The sequence below is a fragment of the Blennius ocellaris genome (genome assembly GCF_963422515.1).
Source record: "Blennius ocellaris genome assembly, chromosome: 9".
In the NCBI taxonomy this organism is placed as follows: Eukaryota; Metazoa; Chordata; class Actinopteri; order Blenniiformes; family Blenniidae; genus Blennius; species Blennius ocellaris.
Genome location: NC_137658.1, coordinates 27,488,162 through 27,498,071, shown reverse-complemented (window position 1 = coordinate 27,498,071; position 9,910 = coordinate 27,488,162). Strand labels below are relative to the sequence as shown.

General features: G+C 38.6%; 1 long non-coding RNA gene across 2 annotated transcripts; it reads left to right on the top strand.

The window, feature by feature from the left end:
- Positions 1–4,185: 4,185 nt before the first annotated feature.
- LOC308134284 lies at positions 4,186–9,238 on the top strand. Of its 2 annotated transcripts, none has more exons than XR_013936760.1 (3): positions 4,186–4,245; positions 6,888–6,977; positions 7,617–9,238. It is a non-coding gene; the product is annotated as an uncharacterized lncRNA (long non-coding RNA). The 2 variants fall into 2 exon arrangements; XR_013936761.1 differs by lacking the exon at positions 4,186–4,245 and adding an exon at positions 4,798–4,957.
- Positions 9,239–9,910: the final 672 nt, after the last annotated feature.

Here is a 9,910-nt window from a genome sequence, read left to right as displayed (position 1 = left end):
AGTATATTAGTAAGTATATTAAGATATCAGGTGTGTATCAACTTTACAAACACATTTCAGAAAATAAATAAACGTGAGATCGGCCACAAAATCAAAGTTGTGGGAAAAACAGGATCTACAGAAGAGATTGCGAGATTCCAAAAACAAGATCTTCAGTAAATTGACTCCAATCATTTTATTCTGTTATTTATTTTGTCTTTTTACATTTGCAGATCTGAGTTGTTTTTCATATCAGAAAACAACAAACCAGAGAGAAGAAGTCTGACAGAAAACACCTTGAACCAGGTGAGCGAGCTGGCTCAAGAACATTTCAAAAGTACATTTTCACAAATCGTTGGGATGGTTGAGGAAATGCAGCCAGACATCCTCCCCATTAACAATATTTTCAGATCATAAAGGTTCCTGCCGTCACGAGTCAGCACAATTAACACCATGATTAACAAGACTTATTTTATAATTACTTACTGTTTCAGACTCTTATTGGAAAAGATCCAGAGGAGTGAAGCTCCACGTGTTTTTACTGACCAATACATACACACAGTGGAGGAAGGAACAATTTACACATATTTATGCTTTAATTACATTGTGCTTTGGCAACATGCACTTGAGAAAAGGTTCCTCCATCTCTGATTCTATTTATCGTCATATATTTTTGTCTGGGAAATATTTTTTTTATTTTTAAAGGAACCTGATGCCCAAACTACAACATATAATGGAAGTTTTGAGTAGAGATTGAGGAAATGTCTGATTTAAGCAGAGTAAAAGGACTCTAATGAAATATATATATATATATATATATATATATATATATATATATATATATATTCTTTTCCCAAAAATACTGCATACTGAAAAAAACCTAAAAAGAAATCTCGACATTGTATATCAACTTTTGAAGAGCCAAATAAAAATTATTTACACCTCATATATATAATAATTTTATTGATTTATTTAGAGATCTATTCATTCATTCATTCATCCGTCCATGCATTTATTTATTTATTTATTTTCTTGACTGGCCCAACACGCTCCCATAGTGCTTCAGACGCTGGTTCAAAATGAAATAAACGCACAATATGGGAGACGAGTGGTAAAGTGAAAGTCAAAAACACAAACTACATGAGGACAGGGACGCTGATGAAGGGCGGAGATCCGTGACATATGTCCAACGTGGATCCAGGATGTGTTTGAATTATTATTGTTTATTTACTTATTTTTTTAATCACTTTTCTTTGGACAGTCACGGTGGTGAGGTGTAACACATATACATATTGAAGTATTCAGCTTTGCGATGAATCAAGTCCTTGTTGTCGGTTAGAAGTGATGGTGGTGTCCTCTTCCCGTCTCTGTTGTTCATCCATTTTTCTTATTACATTATGGCTCTTGCTTTGTCCCTCCATTGGATGAATCTCCTCCAGTGTTAGTTTGTACCACAGTCTGCTGTTTGACTCTTCACTTTCTGACAAAAGTATTTTAATGCCATACTGATCCTCTTCTTGTACTACTCTACTGCCACATGTCCAAGGTATAGAAGCTTACAAATTGTGGGGATTTCATGTCCTAGACTTATTTTAAGATGGAGGATCAAGTTTTTCCAGTTGAATTCCCTCCAGATCCTGGAGCTGCTTGACGCGTAACGTTTCACACACGACAAACTATTCTTCCTCTAAAATCTGTTCCCCAAACTCCAGATGTTAGAAGTTCTTATGTAGACATGACATGAGGAAACTGAATTCTTCTCTACGTTTTCAGACAGAAACTGAGGTGATTTCACAGAAGATGAATGTGAAACATGAAACCCATGTGAAACTTTTGGGTCATGAGTGAAGAACGTGCTTCAGCCACGAGACAAACAAGAAGTTAGATTTACGTTGTAGTGTAAAAAGTAACTTGTTACCACAATGTAAACTGAGAACAAAACAGCTGGATTTGTTTCAGTTCCAACATTTTCTACTGAATCTTTTTAAATATAAAATCTATCTCTTTTTTTTTTTCTGAGATCAAAACCATAAAGTCCATTATTTCTGGACTTTATGGATTTATTTATCACAAATAGTGATAAAAAGAAACCTCAAGCTTCTGTTCCTTTCAGGACAAGATGGAACTGAGAATTAACTCTTAGAAAAACAAAACACCTGATTTCTTCTATTTGTCTTAATTATTGTTTTCTCAGCTATTAATCCTTATTTTCACCCAACAACGTCACGCTGGAGGCTCTTTACTGTTTTTTCTTCACATGGATCTCAGCTCAGAACACGTTGGATGTTTTCTACACAGCAGATCTATTATGTCATAAATATGAGTGGCTCCACAAAAATCACTGCTCTGCACTAGTTTTCTCACTGATTCTTTCCATTTTACGTCATTAAGAGCTCACAGCAGGATTGTCGGCGTGGCGCTCTGCTCCACAGTGTGTCAGAGAGCCGCTGTCGTACGTTAAAAAGCCGCTTTCATTCCTCAGCAGAAACACGTGACACTCCTCACTTCTTTTCTCCAAGAACGTTTGCGGGTCAATTTTCATCAGATTTTTCACACATAAATTGAGTATATTTTCACACGAATCTCAGCTCGGAACCTTAAAACTTTCTTGCTTTTATGTGCGATAAATATTAGTGTGTACCGCTTACAGTCCCCACGGAAGGTAAGACACCCTGCTGTGAGACACAAAGGCAGCACAGTGGATTAACTGCTTCGATTCCTCATGGAAAAGCAAAAACCAGCGAGTTAATTTGTGCTTTTGGTGAAAGCACTCCAACAACAAGAGCAATCTGTTGACCGCTGGTGGGAAGAATCAAGCAAGTGTCCTGGGTGTCAGAATAAACTACTACACACACCAAGTATGTTTTGTTTTTTAATTAATTACCTCTGAAATTTGATTTCCTGCATTTGTGGGTAATAAATGGCAATCGGAGCAGAGGAAATGACACTGAGGAGGATTGTACAGATGTTTCCATGTGAATTTATGTGAGTGGATCATTGTGTGACCTCTGAAGTGAAGTGGAAGTTTTGAGTTCTGATGCGAGAACCAGGTAGTGGCACATGTTAGAGCAGCCGCTCGGAGGGTTGTCCAGGATCCATACTGACGCAAGTAAAAGGCTGCTTTACCGTGATTTTCAGGCTATTGAGTGCACTGGAATATAAGCCTCATCTACCAAAGTTAATAAGGAAAAAAAAAAAAATGTCTGAGTTACATGATGCACCTGAACGCATCACGCAGATCAGCTGCATGAAGCTCCTAAACCCCGGAATAAGCCAAGTTGCCTGTGGCAGGGTTGAAAGCTTGTAAAAAAAAAAAAAGGACAAAAAAGTAGCAGCTCATTGTCCGGACAGTGTGGTATTTGCTTTAGTGGCGTTTTGTTCAGCGTTTTTGGAAAGACCAATCTTTGTCTCCATGGAGATTTCAAGCTTCTACGCGCGATCATTGAAGACTGCACCTTAAAAGACGAGACTAACTGGAGTGCGTCTCCATGAATCTCAACTCAGACTCTTCAAATTCCATCTTTTATGACTCATAAATAGCCAGTGTGCCTCAGAAAAACGACTGAAGGATCTTTAGTGACACTCTGCTCAAGACACTGAATGTTGTGTTTTTTCTTCAGGCCTCGGTTCATCCTTCCTTCTTCGTTCGGACTCTTCTGCACTCAAAAAACGGACTCAAGCCACTCTTAAAATGAACACATTAAACATTAATTCACTGGATAATACTATATTAAGTACAACCCAAACCTAAAAAGAACTATTCACTGTAAAGTAAATTATTTTTGTTTGTTCAGCCGATCTTTGAGGTGACACATTTATATTTTATTTGACTGAAGAATATACATTTATTTTGGCAGCATCCGAAAAAGTGTATTCAATGTAACCTAAAATATTTTCATTAAATGAGCCCCTCTTAGATGCAAACACATTAATCATTCATTTGCTTAAAGAAAACATATGATTTTGTTAATAACCAAATAGTGTTAATCCGTGTAACCAAAACGTTTTTCATTATCAATCAGGCTAAACACATTCACACATAGTTTGCCTAACAAACATTAAATACTTTTCATGAAAACCTAAATAGATTAAATAATTCTAACCTAAACTACGTTCATATGTGAGTCTTTGGACATGCCCCAACACATTTAAAAAAGATTTGGCGAGGAGGGCGGGATTTGAATTTTCACTTCCAGGAGTTCACCAGCCATTTTGACCATGTGCGTCGTTGGACTCGGTTGGCAGTCAAGGCTAGATGTCCAAATGGTAAGTTTTCTTTTTTTATGAACGAATATGCAAATGTATTTAGCATTATGAAAACTCATATACTCGTTGTGCAAGAGTAGCCTAATTGTCTCGCTCGCGGTAAGACGCTTTCTGTTGATAATTTACCTCAGGCTGCATAGAAACTAAACTTTTCAAACAAGCAAGTCAAGCTAATCATTCCAGATTTTGGATGTAAGCAAGACGAGGTCTGTCTTGAAGGTGTATATCAGGGCACACATTTGGACAGACGCTTTAGCTGCTCATTGTTTTAGTGTTCAGCTAAAATCATTAGCCAGCCGTTTGCTCAAACTCAAGTTTTTCGCCTGCGGCTCGCGCAGTAAATTGAGTCAGTCAAAGATATTCGCCGTTCACGTGAATCGTGAAGATCTGTCATCAGAAAAAATAATAATAATAATAAGGGGAGAGGGGGTTTATGGCGTGTGACGCTTAAATGCACTGGCTGAGGCTTGTAAAATGTTCACTGGTGCTGTTGCGCCAAATATGCCATTTCTCCGTGGCTGCAGCCGGAGGAGCCTCCAGCTCCAGGCTGCGTGAGCCCCGCTGCCCCGCGTGCGCTCGCTCACTTCACCTGGGCAGCGCTACAGCCGCCCGCATGAGCCGGCTGACTGTAGCTCGTCTACTCGCTAACCCCGCTCCAAAAGACCCACCACTGAGGGCGATGAACCGCACGAGACATCGCGCTGACGCTGAGGTGAAAGTTATTCCGCTGTATGGGCTTTTACTGCTTTTCACTTCGTAGCTAACGGTAGCGGCTAATGTAGCAGTATACAACAGAGTTACACCGACACAGTGCGCAACTCTGCACAAAACTAATCCAAGTTTTGTGATGACTGTAGTTTTCATATTTGACAATAGCCGCGTGAAACATTAGAGGATCTACAAGCTAAAACATGCAAAGCTAACGGATAGCTACATTTACTGTGAGGCTAAATCCTGTGGCTAAATTGACAGGGCAAGTGCCCGTGGTTCTGCGCGCGCTCTGCGCTCGTTACCGCGGTTGCGGTTAGTGAGAAGAGGGCTGACACCCTCAGGTGGACCGTGTGGTCAGCGAGGAGATGGCTGACCTCTCCGGGTGGACCGTGTGGTCATTGGGTGCTCACGGATATGTTTCTGCTGATCAGAGATGTGAACGTTGGCAAGTTTACCAAAACTGAACGTGTCTAGAAAGACTTGCAACTATATGTCAAACCATTTGTAAACTTTTAGTAGCCTACTGTAGCCATAAAAAAAAAACTGATTTTATGACCATTTTATTCTTAAGCGTATCTATATTCCTATAAATAATCAATAAAAGTTTAAAATCTATATTTAGAAATCGGCCCATAAAGTGTCACCTTTTTTACTATGTAGGCTACGTGTTTGCATGTCTGTTAACTATATTTCATTTTACCTTTCTTTTTTCTGTATGTGCTGCATGAGCTAAAAGAAGGTTTTTGTTTTGCAGATCTCTCCTGCCGTGTACAAGTACAAGTATAATTGTAAACTTTCATCCCAGTAAAAGCTCTGTAAAGGTAAGTCATGATTTGTGTTTGGCAGATGCATCACACTTTGATCTACATTGACGTTTGAACAATGTTAATTTCTGTTCAATCACAAATTGAAATTATTCCTGGACCAATTGGGCCATAATTAAGCCCACAAATGCCATTTAAAGGATTAATATTTAAATAAACAAATAATAAAATGCAAATTACGTCTCTATCTCTCTATTGCTATCTCTCTGTCTCTATCTCTCTATTGCTATCTCTCTGTCTCTATCTCTCTATTGCTATCTCTCTATTGCTATCTCTCTATCTGTATCTATCTCTCTATTGCTATCTCTCTGTCTCTATCTCTCTATTGCTATCTCTCTATCTGTATCTATCTCTCTATTGCTATCTCTCTGTCTCTATCTCTCTATTGCTATCTCTCTATTGCTATCTCTCTATCTGTATCTATCTCTCTATTGCGATCTCTCTGTCTCTATCTCTCTATTGCTATCTCTCTATCTGTCTCTTTCTCTCTATTTCTATTGCTATCTCTATCTCTCTATCTGTATCTCTATCTCTCTCTAGCTTCTGAATTGGTCTGTCAGTTAGGAAGGAGTTAGGGAAAGGAGCCTCAATGCTAACTATCATAGCTACTTTAGTATAGGGACCTCTGGTCCTAACTAACTGGTGATTAGGAGCTATGTATGTGCCATCCCATAAGCCACTGCGCCAATCAATAACACAATAGTTCTGCACATGCAGAGCAACACCATGCTGCTCCACCCAATGTTTCCACGATACATTGGGAAGCTGTTGGCTGACAGAAGTACGCATTTGTAGGAACAGCAAAAGGCATTCTATATTGTTGTCCACCTCATAATCTTTACTTATTCAAATGAAAAAAGAATTGGCACTCAAAACCTCAGGTTAGCGGAAGTAATCCAAAGTACAGGGTTGTACTTCGGAATTAAAAATGAAACTTTGAAAAGCTTGTACAGTGAGTGAGAAGGCCTAATCACCCCAGTGTTAGGACTTCTAGCCAAAGCTGATTTCTTGACCTCAAAACTGATTTGTGACATCTCCTGAAAAGCATTTTTGTTGATGGTGAAAATTTAATTGAATATATGAATGTACAATCATGTGTATTTGCAGGAGGACATCGATGTGAAGCGCGAGTGCCTACTTAAAAGCCTGATTGTCTACTTGAATGAGGATCCGAAGTCAGTGTTCAAGGATTATGGGGTTAGTGTCTCGCCATACTCACCAGTGTTCCTCTGTGTTCTGTTTCAGCTGTGTTTGTGTCTAATTGGCGCCAAAAGGCATCCATAATTTAGGCTAGCTGACATAAAAAAATACTAGGCTTGGTGTAACAGGTAACTGGATATGCAATCTATCATGTATATAAACACTTTATAAACATAAAGTGTTTATATATACTCTATAAACAGTTTATGCAGTCAGTTTTAAACTTAAACTATTACTCTTTTTTTCCCCAATGAAATCATAAACTATAGTTTAAATATTTTATTATTTTTGTCTAAAGACCCATTATAGACTTTATTATAATAGTACTAATAATACATTTTATGTAGAAGCGCCTTTCCCGAACACCCAAGGACACTGTAAAAACATTAAAAACAAGAGCAACAGAATAAAACGGTACAAACGATTGAGAAGGTGAGCGAATAGCTAGGTGGTGTAGGACTGTCTGAACAGGTGAGTTTTGAGTTTGGATTTGAAGAGTGGCAGGGAGTCTATGGTACGGAGGTCAGAGGGGAGAGAGTTCCAGAGCTGGGGAGCATAGCGGCTCCCTAGAGCAGATTTTAGTCAATCAATTATGGTGGTAGAGATGTAAATATGTAAATTTTTGTTTTATTTCAGATTGATGAGGTGGAGGACGCTGAAAACGATGTGGAGACCACCATGATGGGCATCTTTGTCTTCAGGAGGGCCCAACATGGGTTTGCTGATGATGTCTGGATCATTGTTGAAGGTGTCAAGGTCATCAGTCGGGCTGGAAGTGTCATCATGGCATTCATCATCTTGTTTGGACTGATCTATGCCCTTGATCTAAGCTACCCAGGCAATCTCAAACACACGTTTGAGTTTGTTCAGAAAGTTATCATGCACATGGATGGACATAGGCTGAACAGCAAAATTCAGCAACTCAAAATGAAGATGTTCCAGTAATGGAGGTCCACTCTTTGTGTTTTGTGAACACTTTGTTTAGAAGTTCTTTGAAAATCTGATTACTTGGACAGATTGATTTAGAGTTGATGTGAAATACTTTCAAAATCTCAAATGCACAAACCTATGTTATTATGATTTGTTATAAAATATTTTGTTAATTGTGCTCATTTTATACTTGTTCAAGAGCAGTGAAAATTTAAGGGAGAGTGTACAATTTGTGGAAATTTTAATATAATGACTGTATGGTTTTACAGTGATTATAGAGCTCAACATTCCTATCCACTTCTGATCACATGCTGGGGTCCCGAAAGAAAACATCTGATTCTTATTTCGCACTAATTTTTAGAAAATTCTAATGTTTAAGAGTCTAAAAGCACAGCGCCGGCTAATCCGCTCTGTGCTAGTATTTTTGAAAGAACATAAAAAAAGAAAAGAATGGGACTTTTTTTTTTCTGGATCCCAACATGTGACTAGAGGTCTGCAGGCTTGTTGCACGGTTTGGCTATGCTAGTTCCTCTGTCCTGAAATTGTGAGTGCCAGTACTTACGGTCTGTATTCTTTTCCTGGAGTAATAATCATATTTTCTAAAGATTACGTGGTGGGCAGTGAGTTCCCGGCAGATCATTTACTGTGTGTTCAAATCTTGATGCAACAAGTTCAGAGGAAACACCTGTGATCATAAAGGATTGATAGTTTGTCTTGAAGCTAAAGGCTAAGATGCTATATACTATTTCAAATTGTATAATGCATGAAATTAATGTTAGCCTTTAGCTTCAAGACAAACTCACTGATCCTTATAAACATAAACGTCTCCTCTACGGAAATATTTACACTGTACAGCAACTCGTTAACCTGCAGGAAGTGATCATCTACCAGGAACTCACTGTCCACCACAGAATCTATAGGAAATATGATGATTCGAACGAGTCGTACTAGCGCCCACAACTTCAGCTCAGAGCAACTAGCGTAGCCACATTGTGCAACAAGCCAAATTGTTAATAGGGTTTGGACATGAGCAACGTTGTTAATTATCAGTCAAATGTATGTAACAACTCTGAGGTTGAGATTGTGACTTGGGCATTGATACTAGTTCTGAGCTATCCTGATAAAAATGCCGTCATGGGGATTCTCGCTCCATTTAACGCTGACTGTTTTATTATCAGCTTTTTCAGAATACAGTTTTAAAGTAAAGTTTTAACTTGTACAAAGAAATAAATCTTTTACAACAAATATTGTAGTCTGGATCAAATTTGTATGCTTTATTTAGAATGAAAACCTTTGAGTTGAACAACCACAAATTATAATAATACATTTAGAATATAACAATAGCTTTCGATATAATTATTAAAAATGGCTTGACCAAACTCATTTATATTTCTTTACATAAAAACCTTTTAGTTGAGCTATTAATTGCTAAAAATTGATTGCCCAAACCAATTTCATTTTTTTTACGTGAAAGCCTTTCCTTTTAGTCAACCAAATGAAGAAATATACTTCTGGACAAACTAAACAATATTAACATATACAGAAAAACTTGGTTTGAGTTGAGTTGAAATATATTTTTTGGATGGAACTTCTGCCCACAATTAAATTGAGTTAGTCCAATGAATCATTTTTTTGAGTGTGCTCCTCGCGGCTCTGTTCGCTAGGCAGCGGCGCCGGAGGCTCACCGCCAGAACAAGAAGCATGTGAGCGGCGAGGCTCCGGCACGCGGCCGGCGAGCGGCGCTACAGGTGAGCCGCAGGCTGAAACATCAAACAACAGAAACGTCTCTGACAGAGAAGGTAATCTGAGTAGATTACGAGGGAGTTACTGCTCCAGACGCATCCAGCCAGGAATCTGAACCTGCAGCTTAGTGTTTCATTAGTGAGGATCTGCGTCTGAATGCAGCTCCACGCACAGAACAAACAATATGAAACACTAATCCCAGCGTAGAGAACACCAGAGCAGAGGAGCAGGAATATCAGGAATCACACGTTCACAAC